Genomic DNA, 23791 nt, shown 5'->3' with positions numbered 1-23791 from the left:
ATTAGGAGCTTCTTCGTTTCTGAGCCTCAGCGCTCATTATCCTCTAGTCTAGCAAAGGTTTCCTGGGTCATCTGTTCACCTAGAATGGATTACAGTCAGCTCTGCTCCTTGGACCATGCGCTGAGGAATGCTGGTCCTTTTTATCACCACAGCTACAATCGTTTTGCTCCACTGACCAAGTTAGCCAGCCAGGACTAATTTTGTTTAACAATACATATTGAAAAATATAATACATATATATATATATATATATACACACACACACACATTTAACCCCACCATCATCATCACCAATGTAAAATTAAAATACACACTGTGGTGTATGTGGTCGGATCCTAACCCCCAGTCCCTCCTACACTCAAATAATGATGTAGCTAAGTGACCCCTCAGCCCTTGTCCTGAATAGCTCTTCTTCCTCTTTAGTTACCATTTCTGAGACTCCTGCCGAGCCTCTTCAACATGTTATTTTGATCCGCATTTCATGCAAATCCACACTGAAAAGACCATTTGTTTTTGTCATAGAAAAACTAGCCTATTTGTAATCACTCGGTATTCTAATTTATTCTTCACAGATTGAATTAACAGTGGTTCTATCGCTCCAACATTTTCAGCTCTTGGGTTACCAAACACACCATCTAAATTTTGAAAACATTGGTATTATGATTTTCCAAATATATAAAATAGTTCTCCTTCAACTCTCTTGGGTAGAGGTGAAAGAGTTTTATGAATGCTAAATTTCATAATGGGAAAGGGGGAGGGAATCATATGCTTTTCTGATGCTACCTGTATTGAGTTTTATCTAATCCCCAGAGATTATTTAGACTAGGAAAATAATTCTGATGATCAATAGTAGAAATAACAGTTAAAACTTTTTTTTATGCTCCCACGGCATCTTGCCTCTTTACTGTTACATAGACGTTGCTTAAGCATTTAAAATGTAATTAATTATATCATTCAAAAGAGGAGAGAAACTGCAAGTATGAGAAAGGAGAAAACACTGCTCCTAACAGGACAAAAGAATACAGAACATAATTACTACTCTTAGAAGGAATTGTTGATAAAGGCAAGAAAAACATTCAAAACTATCCAGAGGTGAGTGAGTCTCTCAGTGGGAAACGGGGTAAGGAGCAGTCAGTAAGGAATTGCTACCAAGGTACAGAAATACTTTCCTTGGAACTTAAATGGTAAGGAAGCATAAAAACATAAGAGTATCTGAAATTGCTTTAAAAAAAAGTAAAATTCATGAGGGTTACATTAATTGAAGGACTAGGAAATAAACTAAATGAAACATGTAATAATAGCATGTTTACCTTAATTCAGTGTTCTTTTAATAAGGGCATTAGAGATTATAGTTAACTGAATATATATTAGATTGGTGCAAAAGTAATTGCAGTTTAGAAGGTTAAAAAAAAAAAAAAAACTGCAAAAACCGCAATTACTTTTGCACCAATCTACTAATATAACTGAAGAATAAGTTAAATTAAGCCACAGAACAAGAATGATAAATGGGTGCAAAGTGCAGCCATTTGTGAAGTACTAAAAGGACATAGCTGATATTGGAATCTTGCTTTTTATTTTTTTTTAACTATTTTAGGGGACACATTCAATGTTCCTGTGATTGTGAGAGCCAATTATGAAACAAAGAAACACTTAGAGTCTGATGCAACATTCCTTCTAATTGCCAGATTTCATTGTTCTGGAAAATATACATTGATTCAACATAAAGTTTTTCTTGCACAAGAGTCCCAGGTAATGGTCAGCTAAAAGATGTTTGACATTTTTGAACAATTTGTTATATCTGAGAAGTAACGGCATGCTAGATGATAATCAAATTGCAAGAAAATTCAGCAGAGCAATGAAACTCTCCAGGTAATTAATGCTCTCCAGGTAATTAATGGAATTCAGCCCTTTCCCAGATAAGGGTCCAAAAGGATAACCTCTTCCCACAGTAACTCGAAGACAAACCAGCCTTCAGTCTGCCTAAGGAAAACCAGGCTGTGAAGGTCCCTGATGGGTTCACAAGTATTTTATTACTTAATCCACAAAACACCCCTTTGAGGAAAGATTTACAATTGCCCCAGATTTATAGCTGAGAAAATGGAGCCTTGGATAAGTTAAGTTCACACAGCATGAAATTGGAAAATATGAAATATAAGCAAGAGGTCTCCAAATGAAAATCTTGTGTACTTTCCAGTGTGCTATCTAGAATTTATCTCAGTACTCTACATCCCCTAACATAGAGATAAGCTAAAATTGGCGGAACTTTGGGAAGGCTCTTTATGAGATTACTCATTAGGGTGAATCTGAAATAATTCAACATGTACAGGTAAAAAATGGAAAAAGTTACATGCTGTTGAGTTATATCATTTGTCACAGGGCCAGACATGTTTTAAATGTATAAATTTCAATGCTTCGTCTGTATTTTTTCTTCTTAATTTTTCTCACATATTTATTAAACTGATCAATCGCAGGTATACATAGCAACATAAACCTGCTATTTTAAGTTTAGTATCTATAAACGGTAACAAAATGTCATTCATTGGAAATTTGGGGATTTCTCGGTATATTTTATAATGTCTTGAAAGATGGCCAATGTGTTTTGCCTCACCTGGCTTTCCTTAAACTGACAACATGTTCCAAGCACAGGCCTTAATTTTCTACAAGCAGAGACCTGAAATAAAAACATGAGTAACAGAAAATGTGTAAGAAGTTACTTTCCTTTTATGTATTCTATACAGAACCCTAAGATGGGGCAAAAGAATTTTCCATTAGTCAAGGAAAATAATTAACTAAGTCATTAGTGAGAGAGTGAAGAAATCGTTTTAAAATGACATCTCATCTCTGGGATATAGTCTTCTGAATGAAGCAAGGACAGTTTAATTTAGATGCACACGTGGAATGAGTTATTCATGCCATGCAATGTGCTGCTCACCATAAGGCATACAAAAAGGAATGAGATCCAGCTTATGTCCTGGGGAAACTCTTTAAGGAGAGAAAGAAATTTGAACGATTTTCATAAGTAGAGTAAAATTTTATAAGTGTCATTATGAACTTACAGTAATAGTGGCCAAGTACAATAGCAAAAAAAAAAAAAAATGCTTTGCCTACAGATATTGGAAAAATTTTCACAATTGAAACAACGTTATGCAGGGTGTGATGGAATATGCCCTATCAAGAAGAGGAGTAAGAGAGTAAATATAAAGGTACAAGGTTGAAAGGCCAGAATGCCATCAGGCAACAATAGTTCAAATGAGCAGGAGAAGAACAGGAGATGAAGGTGATGAAAATTTAAAACAGTTCATTCCTGTGCAGTCATTATCCAAATCCCAGGACTGGTCTTAAAGATGTCTTGGCAGCCGTGAAAACACATACCAGGGTAGTGGATCTCATATATTAAAGATACATGAAATTCATGAAGATTAAATTAATCGAAAGATTTAAAAATATAGACTGACTAATAGGGAAACATTTGTGGTCTCAAATATGTGCATAAAAGTAACATTCAGAGTTTATTTTTTTTTTAAATGGCTCTGATTTTATCAAACATCCTAATCCTAATCTAGAAGGTCTGAGGTAGGTTTCCAGACCTGCTTTCACCTGGCCCATAGAGTGAATTTTGATGCTGGGAGACTGCAGGACACACTCTAAGAAATATTACCATCCTACAATTTCAAGGGGGGAGGTACCAGCCCAGAGCTCCCATGGCTTGTGTGGATTGGCTGCAAGAATCCAGAGAATAAGTCTAGTTCACAACACTAGTGGAAAACAGATTTCCATTTCATTGCTATCTACAGGGAAAAAGCTCAAGGGCTTTGTAGAGTATGTCTTACTTTAAACTGCAGGTAGGAAAACGTCGCCTAGATTTAGAACTGAAATCCTCAAATTTTAGTTTACATAAGAATGGCTCAGAAGATGTGTTTTAAAATGCAGATGACAGATGACTCACTTTCCAGAGTTCCTGATTCAAAAGGATAGTGTTAGGCCAAGCGCTCTACATTTTTAATAAAAATAAAATAAAATAAATCACACACCAGTGATTCTGATGTGACTGATCCTCAGAAAATACCTGGAAACATTGTCCTAATGGGAAAGTTATAAGCATTTTATAACATTGATTCTTGTTAGACATCTTTATCTGATTCATAGCAGGTCAACACTGATTTATCTTAGTAACTACTGACATTTAAAATTCATAGATATTGATAACTTAATATACAAATGCTTTGTTTCTTCACCATTATAATTATCTGTCTAAAGAGCCATTTTCTTGATCACTGCCCTGTAAGATTTTCAGGAAATTCGTGTGGGAAACCTATTTTTATTTATCACAGTTGCTTCTGAGTGACACATGATCTCTAGCCAATTAGAGAATCATTTCATTTAGGTGAATAAGTGTCAATTAAGCAACACAGGTCAATATTTAGCTCATAACTCCCCATTACAAACTATAAAATAAAAAACTCAATGCACTCTTCAGTAAGTCAATTATACACAAGTTTACAGCATAATTAAAGTATTGTCTGCTCTACGAGGAGAGATTTTAAGGTTAGATTTCCCATTAGCAAAACTTGGGTTTGCCCTAACAATGCTAGATCAGCAGCCATTTTCGAAGTATATGTTATTGAAAATGGATAATTTATTGGCTCAATAAATTATGAAATAAGAGACCAGAGAGAGAACCTAAGCTGTGTACCCACTGTAAATGTGGGTGTATTTGGCCAGGCATGATGGCAGTCGGGCAATAGGGACAACAGTTCTTTCACACACCACAAGGCTCCAGTTATCTCAAATGAGTATAGCTGATGACTAAAACCCCAGTAAGCCCCATGAAGGCAATGATTATGTCTTCCTTGTTCACTCTTCTATCCCCAGCATCTAACATGGAGCCTGATACATAGGAAGTATTAAATATTATATTTGTTGAATCAAACCCGCCTCCCAAATAACTGAGAAAAAGTACACACCATTTGATCTCCCTAACTGCATGCCTCAGAAGAAGGAGCTCAGTCTCCTCTATGAGGAAGTCTGGACACACCAGAGCAATCAAAAGACACTGCTCAGAGAACAAAACGAGGCCAGAAATTAGTGATCATGGGGATTTCTCCCCTGATCTGACTCTTCAAGAAACAGGAGTTCTACTTATGCTAGAAATCATGTGTATCGATTATGACTCTCAAACCTTATTTTTTAAACTTTACTGATAAATGTGATTTTTACCCATGCCATATCATTCCCCCCCACGCACCTTAAAAATAATACATTTTAGACTTAATCACTCAAAATGGATTAAGGACTTAAATGTGAAACCTGAAACCATAAAACTCCCAGGAAAAAACACAGGCAGGAAACTCTTTCACATTGCTCTTGGTAATATTTTTTAGATATGTCTCCTCAGGCAAGGGAAACAAAAGAAAAAATAAATGAATGGGACTACATCAAACTAAAAAGTTTTTGCACAGCAAAGGAAATCATCAACAAAACGAAAAAAGCAACCTACTGAATGGGAGAAGATACTCACTAATAATACATCCAATAAGGGTTTAATAGCCCAAATATATACAAAACTCATACAACTCAACACCAAAAAAAAAAAAAAAAGAAAAAGAAAAAAAGAAACCCTAAATGATCTGATTAAAAATGGGCAGAGGACCTGAATAAACATTTCTCCAAAGAAGACATACAGATGGCCAACGGCCATATGAAAAGATGCTCAACATCATTAATCATAACCAAAATTAAAACCACAATGTGATATCACTTTTCACCTGTAAGAGTTAGGAAAAGGTGACGACAGTTGCCCATAGCCTAATATCTTAAAGGTTAGACATTCCAAAGCAGACTATTCTCCCCTCCCTATCAGGTGTATTTTTCACGCTCACCCCTGCTCCTCATAATATACCAGGAAAAGCAATTTTCAAAATTGTCCTAAAGTAAAAGAGAGGACTATAAAAAAAGGATAATAATGGAATAAAATGTGACAAGCAGAAAAAAACATTGTCTCTATTACTCTTGCTTTCTCTCCTCTCTTCCTTCCCACTTAGGAAACAAAAATAGGTTTAGGTGATACAAATTGAATTTTAATTTGGATCTGCTTTAAGAACAGAAAAGGTTGTACAATGCTGACTGGGATCAGGATCATAAGGAAACTGTCAAGAGTTTTATAAGGGAGCTGATTCACCAAGACTTCATTCTGTCCTTTCATGGCTTTCATAATTTAGACCAACATGTAATTTGATTTTCAAGTATTAATTGAAGTAAGTTTTCCTTTAATTAAAAGAAAAAAAGAAAGAATGGCTTCGGGAAACACTGTATAAAATTAAAAATTGATGTTTTGTTTTGAATATTTCAGACTAGAAAATGGAAAACAACACAATTCAAAAGTATTGTTTGAAAACAAAAATTATATATTGACAACCAAATTAACAAAATATCCAACTAAATATTACATGAATTTTTGCACACACAAAAATATACATGAAACAATAAGTAGTTCAATAACAGCCCCTATGTTCTTAAAAATACATTTATTTTTGAATCTTTTGAAAGTGATACTGAAATAAAATGAATAACTAAAGTTTTGGGTTTTGCTCTTTCAGTCAAATCTATTATGACTCATCTAAAGAGATGTAATAAAAATGGCACCTGACTTCTATTTGTCTAGTATAAGTGGCTTATTATATTCTTAAAGATTTTTACACATTGTTCCCATTCAGAGTTCAAAAAAACCTAGTGAGCTAGAACAGTATATTATGATGTCCATTTGGGACATGCAATAAGTGAAGATAAGAAAGTAACAGCTTCTTAGAAGCAGGTCACTATTACTATCATTTAGTCTTTAAAAAAAAAAGGATTAACACTTGCTATATTCACAACATTGGGTTAGGCTCTCTGTGAGAATCAAAGAAATAAGCAGTCTTGGCCTTCAGTTAACCCTCAGTAACTTCCAGTTCCCTTTCTTCTTTCCTCTAATCTATGTACCTTCCCCCACCCCAGAAGTGAAATATCAATAGTTACAACTTGGAAGGGTCCAAATAATGGTCAAAACTTGTTGTTAAGGCATTCCATTTTTTAAAAAGTAATAATAATTTAAATTCCATTTGGATATAACTATTTCTTAAGTCAAAAGAATCTGAACTATGAAAAATAATAATAGAATTCTTACACATCTTTTATATGCAAAACAAAATGGGGGAAATATTCACTAAGATAATTATGGAGAATGGACCTTAAGAAATGTGAACCATATAATTAAGTGTCCTATCAAATAGACTAGCCAGCAATTTTCCACAGGCCATTTACATTTGATGCAAAGACTAGAGTTAGTAAATCACTATGTAGTATCATTTGGAAAATTGAAATTGTCCGCTGGTTCAATTTAATGTGCTAGGAAATGGCCCTGCATGACATTTCATTCCTGTAAACAATATTATTTATAAGTCCTTATAATCTCCTTCAGAAATTTCTACAAATGAAACCATAGTTTGTTAAAAAGTCATTTGAGTAAACATGTAACATTCAAGCTTTTGACAAAATTACAGCATGTTTCTCCTTAAAAGATCTACATTGAGTTTCCAAATTTTATCATGATTAAAAGACTCCAAGTAGATAAGCTTTAAAGGTAAGATAAGATATTCTGTCCTGAAAGTAAATTAACTATTTCCACTGTAATGTTCATTAAGTAAATTGTATCTCACTGCCAATTCCCATGTTCTTCAAACAGGGAAAGCAAGTCCATTTTATTCACAGACAGCACAGAATTGTCTTCCACATTCCAAGAGATTTAATATACAGAAGTGGAAACACAATACCACAGCAAAGGAGAGGAACAGAAGCTAAATTGTGTTTCAAAATAACACAAGTTTAAAAAACAACAACTCCTGAAAGTTGTTAATAATCATCGTGGCACTTAAATGGTGTATGTGGGGGGGGGGGTGCGGGGGGCAATGGTTGTGCACTCTTGTTTATGTCATATCACAAAACTACCCAATCACCCAGGAAAGTGAAGCAATATATTTGTTCTAAGGGAAGACTGAAAAGCAAATCCTTATCCATGTCTGATTGGCCACTGTGCTCCGAAGAACAGACTTTCCTTCATAGATTATGTTTGTTTATTTATAGTAAACGACCTGATAATTAGGTACAGGAGAGGAGTCATGACTTAGTTCTGTTCATCTGAAACTTCTAGTCCAAATGTATATATGGAAGATTACTGTCCTCTTGATAATTAGTGCAGTAATACACTATTCACAAATTCCTGGAGGTCACTGAAATGTGGGTGGATTCTTCAGTTCTATTTATGAACAAGTAAAGTAGTTACCGAATTTGTGTGTTCATATGGATAACTCATCCTTATCATTGAAGTGGGAAAAAAAAAAAGAAATTATAATTCCAAGACTTATGCTCATCTGACATCCAAAGGATGGTATATGGGCTTCCCCTCACTTGCCTACTCCACTTGATGGGTAATGGCTGCCCAGAAAACCATGTTTGAGAAGAAACTGGGGCTGCACACAGGCTTAGCCACAGTGGGTACCCCAGATGCTTAGCAATTTCGTCTGTCAAGGTGAGAAGTAACGGCTTTTATGTCAATTACGTGAAGAACCTGTCTTAAATGATGTAGATTTATTGCTTGCATTGATCAAACTCACTGAAAAATACAAAATCTTTATTGTCATATTTTGTTGTGTATTTTGGAAGTTAGCACCACTGAAATAAATACTTTTCTGTAAGCTTTCAACCTATTATTTGAATAAGAAAAAAATTAAAAAATAAAGCTATAGTTGATAATATAGAAAATTATAAAAACAACAAAATAGAAATATACCATCTATTTAACATTTAAGCATAGAAAAAAAAAGTTCAAAATAATTGATATAGAACTACAGGAAAATTACTTTTTCTCCAAATATTTAATAAGGTTTGACTGTCAACAAAAATTAAAATATCCATTCTGGAATTTATTTTTACTAACTGGTAGTTATTGAACATGCTTTATTAAAAAATAATTTTTAAAACCTTCGAATATGTGAAATTATGTAAATTCCTACATATTTATTAATTTAAATAAGAAATAAGTATGACACGCACAAATATGTCTGAGTTTATTAATTTTATTAGCCTTTAAACTCTTCCAGATAAAGTATGGCTATAGTATTATAATTGCAACATATATAGCCTATTGTATCAAAATTAACTATGTAAATACCATTTAAGGGAAAATAAAACAATTAAAAATTTGCACATATAATTTTGGGTTATTTTTCTTGGTAAAAGCTATGGTGAAAAATGTAAGTTTACCTTAATAAAATATAAACCCAAAAAACTTCTCTTCATCTTATTTAAAGCAAAGACATAGGAAAACTACCCTTTTTTAATAATCAATGAAAGCTGTGCATGGCTAATTATTAGTTTTATTATAATTTAAACAAACATATCCGCGGTCAAGATAAAGGGTCATGAGCACTCTTTTTTTTTTTACTGAGAAGCTTCAGTAAAGGCAGATCATGGCTTCAAGTGTCCCTAGATAAGACACTGTGGAGGAAGATACAGTAATAGAGGAGATAAAAGAAAGAACATAGGAAGAGGAGAGATAAAAGAGAGAAACCAGAAATAGAATAAACAGTTTACAATGCCTATACGGCTTAGTTAAGAGGTAGTAACAACGGTGTTTATTATGTTCATGTTATGTTTGAGACATAGTGCTAAGAATTTCCATACATTATTTCACTTATATCTCAGACAACAAGCTAAGGATTAACTTTATTTTTTAAACATTTTTGAGATATAATTCACATATGATACAATCAACTCAAAATGCAATTCAATGTTTCTTGGTTTTTTTGTTTTATATTCACAGGTATGAACAACCATCACCACAGTCATTTTAGAATATTCTCATCACCTCAAAAAATGATGGGCATGCTAATATTAGGATCAAAGCTTTGTCAAAAAATTCATTGTATATATTTTCACTAAAGCATAGCCATCATCACACATTTGTGCTATTGATGGTCTTTAGAATTCACTAGGGCGAATTACTTCAAAAACTTTTAATCAAAAATTCGCTTGTTAGCAGGGGAGAAAAGAGTAAAACATTCTATCCACAATGTACAAAATGGAAGTACTGAGCCACCTTCAAACTCCTCCTGAGTAGAAATGCTATGTTTTGTTTTTCTTGAAGGCACATGACTCCCATAGTCAGGACCAAAATAAAGAATGAAAATATAGTTAGAAGGGGAATGAAGATGTTTCACGACAGAAATGCTGAGGCAATTTATTTATCCAATGGAATCAACAAAGACGAACAAACTGAGCCAACATTTGTTGAGTGTATTCTGTGTACTGTATCATCCTTGTTACTAAGTTACTAAGGAAGAAACAGAAGTATTAACTGCATTGTACTGGAGCATACACTATAACTGAGACTTTGCAATGGAATAAGTACAATTAATCCAAAGTAATCATAAAAGTTCCCCTTAAAGAAGTTGTAAATTGACAAACCTTTAGTTAGACTAACAGAGAGAGACAGAGACAGAGACAGAGAGATTCAAAATCAGAAATGAAAGAGGAGACATTAAAACTGATACTACAGAAATATATAGGATTATTAGAGACTACTATGAACTATTATATGCAAACAAATCAGGTGACTTAGACAATAAGTTCTTAGAAACATACAGCCTATCCAAACAGAATCAGGAAGAAATAGAAAATCTGAGTAGGCCAATAATGAGTAAGGAGATTGAATTAGTAATCAAAAACCCCCTAATCAAGGAAAACCCAGGACCAGATGGCTGCATCGACAAATTCTACCAAATAAAGAAAAATCAGTTCCAATCCTTCTCAATCTCTTCCAAAAAATGAAGAAGAGAGAATACTCCCAAATTCATACCAAATCAGACAAGGACACTACAAGAAAAGAAAACTATGGACCAATATCTCTGATGAATATAGATGCAAAAATACTAGTAAACATAATATAGCAACACATTAAAAGGACTATACATCATGATTAAGTGGAATTTATTCCTGGCATGCAAGAATGGTTCAACATTTGCAAATCAACAAATTGATATGTGATATTAATAGAATGATAAAAATTATAATTATGTCAGTAGATGCAGAAAAAGCATTTGGCTAATATAACATCTTTTTTGTGGTTAAAACTCTCAACATATGGAGTATAGAAGGAATGAACCTCAACATAATAAAGGCTGTATATGATAAGCCTACAGTCAACATCATAATCAACAGCGAAATATTGGAAGCTTCTCTAAGATCAGGAACAAGACAAGGGTGCCTATCTTCACCCTCTTTTCAATACTAGGAATAGAAATTAGGTAAGACAAAGAATAAAAGGCCACCAAATCGAAATGAAAGAAATACATTTATCATTATTTATGATGTGATTTTATACATAGAAAATCCTAAAGACTCAACAACAACAAAAAAATTGTGTGCCGGGGGTCAGGTTGCAGCGCCAGAGCACACGCTTGTGCATAACTGGGGCTGTCTGCTCTCCGTCGGTGGCCCTTTTAACCGCAAGCGACATGGCAGAAAAAAAAGAAAGAAAAAAAATTGTTGCAATTAATTAATGAATTCAATAGAATTGTAGGATGTAAAATCAACATACAGAAAACAGGTGCATTTCTATACACTAGCAATTAAACAAAATTTCATTTCTTTCTGAAAAAGAAATAAAGAAAACTATCCTACTCACAAGAGCATGAAAAACAATGAAATACTTGGGAATAAAACTAAGCAAAAAATTGAAAGATCTGTACAATGAAAACTATAACACCTTGATTTAAAAAAAAAAAAAATGAAGAAGACACAAGCAAATGGAAAGATAACCTGTGTTCATGGATAAGAATTAATATTGTTAGAATGTTTATACTACTGAGAGAAATCTAAATTCAATTTCAAAATTCCAATGGCATTTTTCACAGAAATAGAACAAAAAAAACCCTAAAATATCTATAGAACCAGAAAAGACCCTGAATAGCCAAAACAATCTTGAGAAAGAACAACAAAGTTGAAAGCATCACACTCCTAATTTCAAGCTGTGCTACAAAGTTAGTAATTCAAACAGTATGGTACTGGCATAGAAATAGACATAAATCAATGAAACAAAATGGACAACCCAGAAATAAACCCCTGCATATAAGGTCAACTAATATTTGACAAGGGAGCCAAGAACACTAAATAAGAAAAAGATAATCTCTTCAACTAGTGGTGCTGTAAAAACTGGATAACCTCATGCAGAAAATGAAATCGGACTACTCACTCCACTCACAAAGATTAACTCAAAATGGATTGAAGACTAAGATAAGAAATGATACCATAAAACTCCTAGAAGGAAAGAGATAAGAAACTCCTTGACATTGGACTGGACAATGATTTTTTTTGTTTGTTTTTTGTTGTTTGTTTTTTTGTGGTTAAGACAACTAAAAAACAGACAGCAAAATCAAAAATCAAAAAGTGGAATGATATGCACAGCAAAGGAAACCATCAACAAAATGAAAGGCAACCACCAAATGGTAGAAAATATTTGCAAATTATGGGTCTGATAAGGGGTTAATATAAAAAATATTTTAAAAATCATACAACTCAACAAAAAACAATCTGATAAAATTGGTGGAGAAACTGAACGTTTTCCCAAAGAAGACATCAAATGGCCAACAGCTAGATGAAAAGATGCTCAACATTACTAATCAGAAATGCAAATCAAAACCACCATGAGCTATCACCTCACACCCGTTAGAATGGACATCATTAATAAATCAACAAACAACAAGTGGTGGCAAGGATGTGGAGATAAGGGAATTCTTGTACACTGTAGGTAGGAATGTAATTGATTCAGCTACTGTAGAAAACAGTTTGGAGTTTCCTCAAAATTAAAAATAGAACTATCGTATGATTCAGCAACCCTACGCTCTATATATATCCAAAGGAAATGAAATCATTATCTCAAAGAGATATCTTCACTCCCAAGTTTATTGCAGCATTAGTCACAATAGCCAAGATATGGAAACAACCTAAGTGTCCATCAGTGGATGAATGGATGAAGTTTATATATGCATAAAGAAGTTATTGTATATAGATAGAGTGAAATACTACTCAGCCATGAGGAAGAAGGAATTCATGCCATTTTGACAACATGGATGGACCTTAAGGGAATTATTTTGCTAAGTGAGACAAATATTGTATGATACCACTTACATGTGAAATTTTAAAAAGCCAACATTGTAAAAACAGAGTAAAATGTAATCATCATGGACTAGGGAGCTAAGGGATTTGGGGAAATGTTGTTTAAGGGTACAAACTAACAACCAATAGGTAAGTCCTAGAGATCAAATGCACAGCACGATGATAATAGACAACTATAATGTATTATACACTTCAAAGTTGTTAAGAGACTAGATCCTAATTGTTCCCAAGGGGGGAAAAAATAATTGTATGATGTGATGAAGGTATTAGCTAAAGCTATGGTAATAATTATATTGCAATATAGCAATGAATCAAATCAACATGTTGTACAACATACACTTACATAATGTTATATTCAATTACAGTTCAATAAAAGAAAATTTGTATCTTGATAACAATTACCTACATTAACATGAATATCAGACGTGAGTATAAAGAAATGAAGTAGTAAGCCCAAATTTTTTACATTGCTGTAAATCTTAAGTCCAGCATATATTCTAGCATGATCTAAGATCCTAACCACTCATGTATATTAATAACCATATTCCTTCCCCCGTCTTGGATTCCATATTTATGATGCATGATATTAGCCATACAATAACATACGGGTAAACATCTAATGCCAAAGCACCTCTTGTACTAAAGAACATCTTTTATTTAGTAACATTTGTCTCATGCATACGAACCTATGATTCTAGAAATAATAGGTAAAGTGTATTTTTTTCTAATGGTTTCCCATCATGCTGTTTCTTTCTTAGTAGATTCATCACCTGAATTAATGGCTCCCAAAGTTAAGGTCAGGGCTAATTTTATTTTCAAAGGCTGTAGAAGCTGTACTTTATTTTATTCTAGAGGAAGAACTTAATGTCAATATCATTAATACCTCATCACCTTTAAGAAATGTCAGAGAGAGGCTGGTGGGGGGGGAGGGGGACAGGGACACTGACACTATTTTACCAAGAAGGGGAAACAAGTGGCCTTGGCTCAATAGTGCTAGCCACACAGAATGTCATCCTCTAGGTCCCCCTTTCTTCTCTTCACCTATCCATTTTTTTCAATCGATTAACTTTCTTTTGCTTTTGCTTCCTACAGTTCCCTGATTGCTAGCACTTTAAAAATAAGAATGGGCTGCTTTGTGACAACTTTATAATAGAGTTGTGATATTTAGAATTTCCAGCTTGATTTTCATTCATCATTTGCATATACTAATCGTGAGTTAATGCATGTCATTGGTTGGGTTGCTTTTGAGAATACAGCGTTATTTCTAGGGTCTTAAAAATATATCAGGATTCCAAAGAATCTAAAATTGCCCCTCCTCACCTATTGACCAGTCATATTCCTTGGGGGTGGCAATTTATAGTCTTCATTTTACATCCTTGTGTAAAAGAAAGGATAGGAAAAAACATTCGATATGAGCCAGGAGATGGTACACTAAATGCTGAGAGGAAGCAGTTAGTGACTTACTCTTATACAAAGTTTACAGTTACAGAGAGATCTCAGGAAACATTCCTTAGCATTGGGCAAGTCAGTAATCACATCATTAAAAGACTGAAGGACATGCCCTAAGTTCCAGGTGGTGGTGGGCAATGAAGGCTCCAGGTGGGGTTGGAGCAGCAGTTAGCAACAGAAAAACAAGCTGCAACACAGGCTGCCTCTAGAGACGATGTTAAAAGGAAAACAAACAAACAAACAACAAATAAAATACCCCAAACCAAAAACAAACCCTCTATTCTGTAAATATACTATAAGGGCTGGGGGTGCTTGAAAAGATTGCACATACTTTCTGTTACAGGAATATGAGAGGGACAAAAGTTTTACCACCCTGAAGCTGCCTTTTTGGGATGTTGATTTTAAGATGTTTAATAAGTAACAAAAGACTCAGAAGGAACATTTGACCCTCCCCCCTTCTTACCAAAGAGATTCAAATGGAAAGGCCTACCCCAGGAAAGGAATTTTAGGATGCTGGCTTAGCTTAATTTGAATTAAGCATGGTTGAAGAAAAGGGGGCCTGTTAGCTAGACCATTATTTCTGAGTTGTCTAGAAAGAATTTCCCTGCTGTGTGTCCCGCTCTTCCTCAACTACTTGTAAATTGTCCATCTCATTTCTGAAATCAAAGATCCTTGTTCCCCCACTTTTCTCCTTTGTCCAAAATACCATGTACACCGAATGTTGCCTCACTGACTTAATATTTTCATGCATTTGTGAATTTTCCATGTGCATATATTAAAATCTGATTTTCTCCTTTTTTTCTGTCTTTGTTAATTTGATTATTAGCCCAGCTAGAAGAACTGAGAAGGCAGGAGGAAAAATATTAATTTTTTCAGCCTCCACAAATACCATTAAAGAAATAGTCAGACACAAATATATAATATTCTTTCCACAGTTCTCCACTTATTACTAAGACAAGCTTAATTAAGAACTTCTTACTGTATGGAATTTTCCATTAACCATGGGAAATTTAGCTACCAACATTACAAAGGATCATAATTCACCTTCAAATAAAGTCTATAGACTTAAAATTATGTTCTCCAAATTCCAAGAGGTGTTTGTCAGAATTTTTACTAATGTTTGATTTCAACTTCTCTTTTTAAACATATACATATATATTTAAATTTTTACATATATTTAAATTTTTACATTTATATATTGAAACGTGTGTGTGTGTGTGTGTGTGTGTGTGTTTTACTCTGTAATTAAAAGCCATTTATCGCTAATATATACTAGAAAGCTTTAACACTGGTGACTCCTATTCACTAACTTTTACTATCAGACTAGTTATTTTGGAATAGAACTTGTAATAAATCATTTGCCATTTCTGTACATGTATGTGAAAGTTGCGTAAATACATCCTTTATTGCAATTGCTGTCCATCTGCAACAGCTTTTTCTTTTTAATTCAAGTATGAGCTTGCATGCTGACATAATATCAAACATGCTAGAACTTTTACAAAGTTTACTTACATGTTAAGCATGGCTCAGGTAAAATTGTTCTTCATACGTTCAACCCATGAAACAATAGCATAAAACATACGTTATGGCTTACTCTTCTGAGACACTATGTTATGAATAGTTTTAGTACTTAATAAATTAAGGTACTTCTTGAATGACTTTTTATTTATAACTTTTTAAATATTTTCCTCAGTGATATGAAATAGTACTCCTTAAAAGTAATTACTGTTTTATTTATTACTGTGGTCACATAGAAATTTTTATATAGAAAAGTATTAATTCTAAAGACAACATTTTTAAAAAAATGTTGATAATAGTAGATAATTTATCTATTTTATTAAAGTTCAGTCTTTAAAATGTAGACTTTTCTGAGGCAGTTATGGGCAATGAAGTCCAGAATTTACTTTGCCAAGCTAAAAGTCATTGGTTTCCTGAGGGCAAGATGCCAGTTCATGTATATCAAATGAAATGAGATTACATTTTTCTGATAAAGAAGCATACCAACACCTTACCGAAATATCTTTCATTATAATGCAGCTGTATTAGCTTCATTACCTTGCTAATAATTTTACTGACATGTACATGACTTTGTCTTACAAAAATAAACTCAACTGTACAATGACTTTGACTTTGGATTAAAAAAAAAAATTTAACAAAAACCTTTTGAACTGCAAACCAAACCAAATTTCATTGACACTTTTTGAATGTCTGTTAGATGTAGTGCTCATTCCAGGCCTTAACTACTCTCTGTATAAGGACACGGTCTCTGTGTTCCTTACCCAAGATCTTGTTCACAAGCATATGTTGAGGTTTTCCATTCTGACAGGTGGAGGCAAGAAACATTTTTGTCCCTGTCTGAATACCAGGTACTGTTACCCCTAATTATTTTGAGTGATGCGCCCTGCCCCCACACACATTGGTATCCAGTAGTTTTCTGACATTTGCTGCTCACAGATTCATCCCTTTTTAAAATTTGAAGATTTTAAGCTTATATTTTATAGCAGTATGCAGATCCCAAAGTCACCACTGAAGATTATTGTTCATCCTTGTGTCAATTTTTCATCTAAGTGTTCCTTACACAATCTTAACACTCATCTTTAACTCCTCTAAAGTAGTTATGTCATTCTATCTGAATGTGTAAAATCATTTATTTCAAGTAATGTTGGCAGTGATCGGTTCAGTATATAAGAGCAGTACATTATCTATCAGATTAGATTTATAAATTCAAGCCATTTTTTGTGTAACCATTGATTCTAAATATGTCATTCCCTATTTTCTCAAGGGAGTTATGTTGATTGCTCATGAATCTTGTCACAATATCTCTTTCTACATGAGACATAGTTAATTCAGCTTATAATTCACCACAAAGATGCAAAGTCATTTTTATCACTTGTTAGCTCATGTAAATGCATTAATTGTCTGATATTAGAAAGATGATAAAAAGGCTTAAGCCTGATATGAAAACAAAATATAACTTGGTTAGCTTGAAAACTGGTGTCATCATGATTAATTATAGTCTATAGATTATCTCACTTGACATGCCCAATTTGTGCAGCAAAGTTTTTGTAAGTAAGAGTCAAGACGACTCCTTTTAAAGATTGGGTACCTGTTGACCTAAGCTTATTATATTCAGAAGGCTCATACATTCATAAAAAATGTTTATTTTGTTTTTTATATGTCATCACAGTGCTTTTTGTTGTTTGGTTTTATTGTTTTGGTATTTTTGAACAAACTGTTATTTTAGAACACCCTCAGATTTACAGAAAAATTACAACTGTAGTGTAAAGCATGTCAAATTCTTTCTTCAAGGGCTGTTCTGTCTCCCTCTTATACCTACCTCCTACAGACACACTACCTAGAGAAGAGAGGTGGGGGTGGGAGAGAATGGAACTAATATTTGTTGAAGAAGAAATATTTGAAGGCATGATGCTGAGTTCAGTGATTTACACATATTAATTCAGATAATATAATTTTATCCTTCTATAGTTTTTATTCTATTTAAACTTTCCATTTTAGTGTTTATATCAGCCTGCCGGATTCCTCCTTATGAGCCGATTTCTGGTGTTTAAAGAGTAAATTTAGTTATCCTATTCTTTTCAATCATTGCCAAATTTCTAAGCAGTTTTTCACTCCCCCTAATTGAAACCTCATACCTTTCCATACCTCTACTAGAGTTTGTAGTCATAACATAGCATAATAGCTTCTATTTATTGAATGCTCTAAGTAAGAGCTGTAAGTGCTAAGTTAGCATTAGCCTAACTAAGATTCTATAATGTATGAGTAAATATTACCATTACTCTCATTCTATACTTGAAATAACTGAGGACCAGATAGAAAAACTACTTGTCTAAGGTCACTTAGCTAGTTAACCCTGGTCTGTCTGGCCCCCAATCCTGTGCTGTGGGTAAGAGCATTTGTAACCAGAGCCCTAGATTTGCAAGAGTCCAGAGCATCACTGTGGTTGTCTGGAAGCAGTGGGCTCAGGTGCTCATCAGTGACATGATATGACTTTTACAAGCCTCTGCAATCCCTGATGGACCTTGCAGACAGTACCCAGCCAATGCTGGCGCTGGATACAAATGAGTCAACCATTCCTCTTGTATCCAAATCTCATCTTTTGCTTTGTCAAAAGAAATTGAATTGTGTTAACAAGTATACTTTTCTTCACTTTTTATTATATTTATTTAATCCAAGTACAAAACAGTGAGTCTAAAAAAAAAAAAAAACCTGTGTGAAAAGAAATAAAATTTTTCTTATTTAATATTGATCTGTTCTTTTAAAAATGTTAAATGTATAAAGATGAATGAGGTTTCTTTTTATGAAGTACTTCAGTATCTCTGGAAAAAAATCTTAAACTACAATTTTCCTAACATAAGAACAATATTTCCCTCATATTTTAACATTTACAGAAAGCCTGTTGGGTGAAGAGAATTAGAATATATCAAAGAGATCCTTATTCCTGATTTTGTCAGACTCTTTCATATATACCACAGGAAGTTATGGGAGCAGTTGACTAACATATTTTAAAGTCATTCAAAAACAGTGGGAATTTGAGGAGTAGCCTCCTCCAAATAAGGCAAGTTTAAAATACGGGGTCACAAAAGTTTAGTGTTTTAAACAAGTAGTGCTAAATCCACTAAGTGTATTTAGAAGTCTACTTTCTATATCTTGACCGTAAGAATACACCTGTGTTGTTTATTGCTTTGTTTCCCTCAAGTATATCTCAGGTTTTTTTTTATCATGTCCTTTAAGTAAATCCATTCCAGGAATAATGTGTTGCACCACAGAAAAAAAAAAGGGGCTTAATTTTTGCTACCCAGAGGGCAATGGGGCTCAGTTAGCTCTTGAAGTACCTGTAGGGGTTGGAGAGGTGGAAGTCTTCTCAGACATTTCAGTCTGCCATATTTGGAAGGAGAGCTGAGCAGCTGGGGCAGGAACCACAGAGAGCACCAGGACTGTGAATACATTTCATCACAGGTTCAAAGTTCGTCACTGCAGTTTACGTTAGTACATCAAGTTTTATTACTGTAAACAACTTGTCCTCATGCATCTAATTGATTTTAATTATTGGAAAGCCAGAGAAAATTAAATGGATATATTATGAGTAAATATGTACTGAAGATTTTAGTTTTCATTACAAAAATAACTATATATCTATGTAACTCTCACATATTTACATAGGCGCTCCGCAGGTAGAAGGCATAAGTTCAAAGTTAAAACAGAGGACCTTAAGAAAAAAGTTAAATTGTCAAGAAAGATGGAGTATATTCATAGAGGTTCCTGTTTAGCACAATTGATAGTTGTAATATTGCCAGTTTATCTACCATAACTGGCTTTCTACTCCATGTTAACTGTTCTAATAAGCTACTATTGAAAAAATAAAATGGTATGCCTAAAATAGAATTATTTCAAAACTTGCTTCCTGAATTAATTCTATTAAAACAGAGCTGTGTTGGACAGTAAGCCCTTCACGTGCAGAAACTATGTTGTTTTTAGTTCTCTTACTTATCACAGCACCTAACATGTAATGCACTTAAATATTTGCTGGAAAAACAAATCACAGAAATGTAAGGGAAACAGAAAGGTAATTTGTTGTGATCTTACATGAAAGAGAATGGTTGAAAAAGCAATGAGCACAGGTGTCTGAAAGTGACCTGGGAGCCCATTCTGAGTTGCCTGTACAAGGAACATTTTTGGAGGCTAAAGAAGAAAAAGAGGTGCTTCTCTCCATACTCAAGTTGGTAGGCGGCACCTATACTCAGCTTTCACAGGGAACAGTGTCTCCCTACCCCAAGCATAAGGGGCCATAATATTCCATTTGTCTAAAGTCTCTTGGTGCTGGGCAGCTGGCATTCCGAGGTAACTCATTAAACAGTTGGTACCCCAACTGACTTCCTGGTGCCTGATGTGCGTTGGCCCACAGACAAGGTGGTTCTCAGGACTGCACCATAAAAAAGTAATTGAAGTGGGGGTGAGTTCTGTCCACAGAATACATACCCACACAGCTGTGGACCAGTTCTGCCTCATGCTTGCCTGGCTCTCAAAGGCATGATGGGAAGGTCAGGGACACTCCTACTTTCCCTTTTCTTTGTGAAATTTTACCTTTCCCAGTAAAGCTTATTCCTTAACCTACACTGTATTACAATATGGAATTAGTTCCCAAGTCCTGCAGCATGACAGATGGAAACCTAAAGGGATGGATTTTATAAGGCAGATACTATTATTATCTCCTCACTATATGTCAGTTCAATTCAATTCAATTAACATTAAATATTTGCTACATACAAAACTTTGGACTAGACAGGGTTGTGAATACAACCGATTAATACTTTATTTGCTAAATTATAATCTAGCTATGGAAAACTTTGAAAACCAGTATTTAATTAGGTAGAAGAAAGATATTATCAGATGTAAAATAGAGAAATTAGCAGCTAGTTCTAAATAGCTGAAGGGGGAGCTACGTGTATTGGAAGGCTTTGCCAAAGAAATGGATGTGAATTAAGCACTGAATAGTAAAGCTGGGTACCAGCATTCCAGGAGTTATAAACTACCTGAGCAGAAACACAGAAGTGAATTGTTCCCAGAATAGTCAGAAATTCTGTGTGATTATAGATGAAAATTTCTGGAATAATGTCAGGAGGCTAAAAGTATGGATTGGGGCTATAAATGTCTATATGCATATATGAGTCATATATGTTTCATTTAAACCACAATAGTTTTGTATTTTCTTAGGAAATACAGACACAAAAAACTAGTATGTCTCTTTCTCTGTTTTTCTCTCCTTGCATAATGTAAAGCCCTCCCCCAACAGGATGTCAGGTCTAGGTTAATGTAACGTGATAATTAATGTCATATGAATTATTATAAATTATTCCACCGAATCCTAATAAATGCATCTCTTCCTTTGGAAGAGAGAATGGAAACCTGCAGGATTATTTAATGCAACTCTTAAAGTAACTATAGCCTATGGAATTTTCAACCAGTATAAAATTTCTGGAGAGCAACTTAACATGTATTCTTTAGCATAAAAATGCTCATAACTCAGACCCAGGAGTTCCAGATCCAGAAATTTACTTCAAAAAAACTAATTAGAAGAAAACACAAATAATTATAAGAGGGTTTTTATAGTGCTATTTATAATAGGTTAAAAACAACCTAAATATCATACATTAGAAAATGGTTTAAAAATAACACAATACATCCATATAACTGAGTATCATACATCCTTTTTTTCAAAAAATCACACTTTTGAAGAATACTTAATGATATAAGTGTTCATAACACAGATGGATACAAAGCTGAGTTATGAGCAATTATGAAATAAAAAGAGAAAATAAAATAAAAAGAGAAGTGAAGACAAGAAACGCAAAAAAGAATATAGTACAAAAAGTTTAGAACTATTTCTGGGCAATTTGATTGCATGCGATTTTTAATGTTTGCCTATGCTGAATGAAGAACTGCCTGTTCATGTTTCTTTTGACAGAAGTGATATAAATCTATAAAAGGAAGAGTCTCTCAATAACGTTGGATATTTAGGATATTAAGGGGCTTTTGGGCTAGGGAACATGACACTTCCAGGGTTTGTTCTAAATAGGAGTTGGAACTGTACTTGGCATATTTTAAAAGAAGAAATGAGACCATGTAAAGATGGTTGAGAACTTTGGACATCTTTGTTGTCTTCTTCCTGTCATAAAATGTGGTTCACTACGATGCAAAGAAATACCTTAGTTTCTGAGAGAAAAAAATATTAACAATTTATTTTAATCTAGCTGCTTACTGTTCCCGACAATGTAATCATTGTGGAAATCTAAAAACCTTAACAAAAAAATCCAATGGTGAGCAGACATATGACACGATAGGGGAAAAATGCCTTTCTAAAAGAAATTGAAAGCAAAGATTGATTTTTCTTTACTAGCTTTGTCAAACAGTTTATCATTTAGCCTTAAATAATGTACCTATTGCTTTACATAACAGATGCCACCAAACAAAAGAATACCAACCTTGTCTTTACAATCTCTTGACGAAATTCAATGATGTATGTATGCCTCATAGACTCACAAATTTTCTATGTGAAAATGTGCCAGATAATTGTATTACTTTGGGATTTGACTTTTATTATGTACACAACATTGAGAAGAGATCAATTGTGGTGTGATTTACACTTTCCTTTTCAGTACTTCTGTTTCAGAACCATTTTCTCTGGACCTCACGTTTAGGATATGGTTTAAATTTAGACTTTGGTGTTATCCCCAAATGAATTTATGCCTAATTACTTTATGATTATATAAATATTACAAATGCTTGTTTACACTAAATATATTTAATTGTAAATAAAAATGTAGTGAGGATAATATTTTCATATTATTCATATATTTATTATACCTCAGTAATTCCCTTGGATCATAACTGGACCCCTATTTTAGGTAACAGCTAAGGTAACGTTGGTTTCTCACCCCAGAAAGGGGAGGTCATAGCTTATAAAGACAGGGAGTAAAAAGAGTCGGTCTTCAACAGTTCCACCTCAAAATAAAATTTGTGAAAGTCCTGGCAGAGATGGAAGATGAAAGGAAGTAAATATCTGCACATATAACATTTTTGAGAAGGATGAATGATGATGTTAAGTGGGGATAGAGGAGGAAAAAAAAGCAGGATATTAAGAGCAGTACTTGTGTTTCTGAAGCAAACCTGCACACTGCCCCACTCCCCAGGATCATGCCCAGAGGGAAAGGAGGTGGACAATGAAACACCAGCAGCTGCATACTGCATTCCTTACAAATTTGAATTAGTCAAAGAAAAGAACAGTGTCCACTATCTTTCTGGAAACCTAGGAAGTGACACCTTGGAAGATGTTTCATATGTCACACTAGAATAAAAGCAATGAAGTAGAGATTTCTAAAAAGGTTCTCCATGGTCTTTGATCATTGATGGCCCAATACAGCCCAGAATTTTCTGTGGGCTTGAAGATGAGGAGGGGAACAAGCTGCACCATCAAAGGAGAGGACAAGGTCACTGCATTCTAAGGCATATCAAAGATACAACTCAGAAAAAAAAGTCTGAGATGAGCAGGTGTTGCAATCTGAAGCCCAGGTAAGAAATAAGTGTACCTCACCATATGCCAACTTAAAGGAGGCTG

At 34.0% G+C, this 23791-nt stretch overlaps 1 protein-coding gene and 1 non-coding gene across 2 annotated transcripts in view; one reads left to right on the top strand and one right to left on the bottom strand.

Moving 5' to 3' along the window:
* The window catches only part of ARL4A (ARF like GTPase 4A), a 611358-nt gene that overhangs the window by 449608 nt on the left and 137959 nt on the right, over window positions 1-23791 (bottom strand). The window lies entirely within an intron of this gene.
* Window positions 11457-11553, top strand: LOC141567026 (small nucleolar RNA SNORA76). The gene has a single exon (XR_012489425.1). It is a non-coding gene; the product is annotated as a small nucleolar RNA SNORA76 (small nucleolar RNA).

Source organism: Rhinolophus sinicus, linkage group LG09, assembly GCF_036562045.2.
Source record: "Rhinolophus sinicus isolate RSC01 linkage group LG09, ASM3656204v1, whole genome shotgun sequence".
Classification (NCBI taxonomy): Eukaryota; Metazoa; Chordata; class Mammalia; order Chiroptera; family Rhinolophidae; genus Rhinolophus; species Rhinolophus sinicus.
The sequence above is the reverse complement of the archived record's forward strand: the minus strand, read 5'-3'. Positions and strand labels throughout refer to the sequence as shown.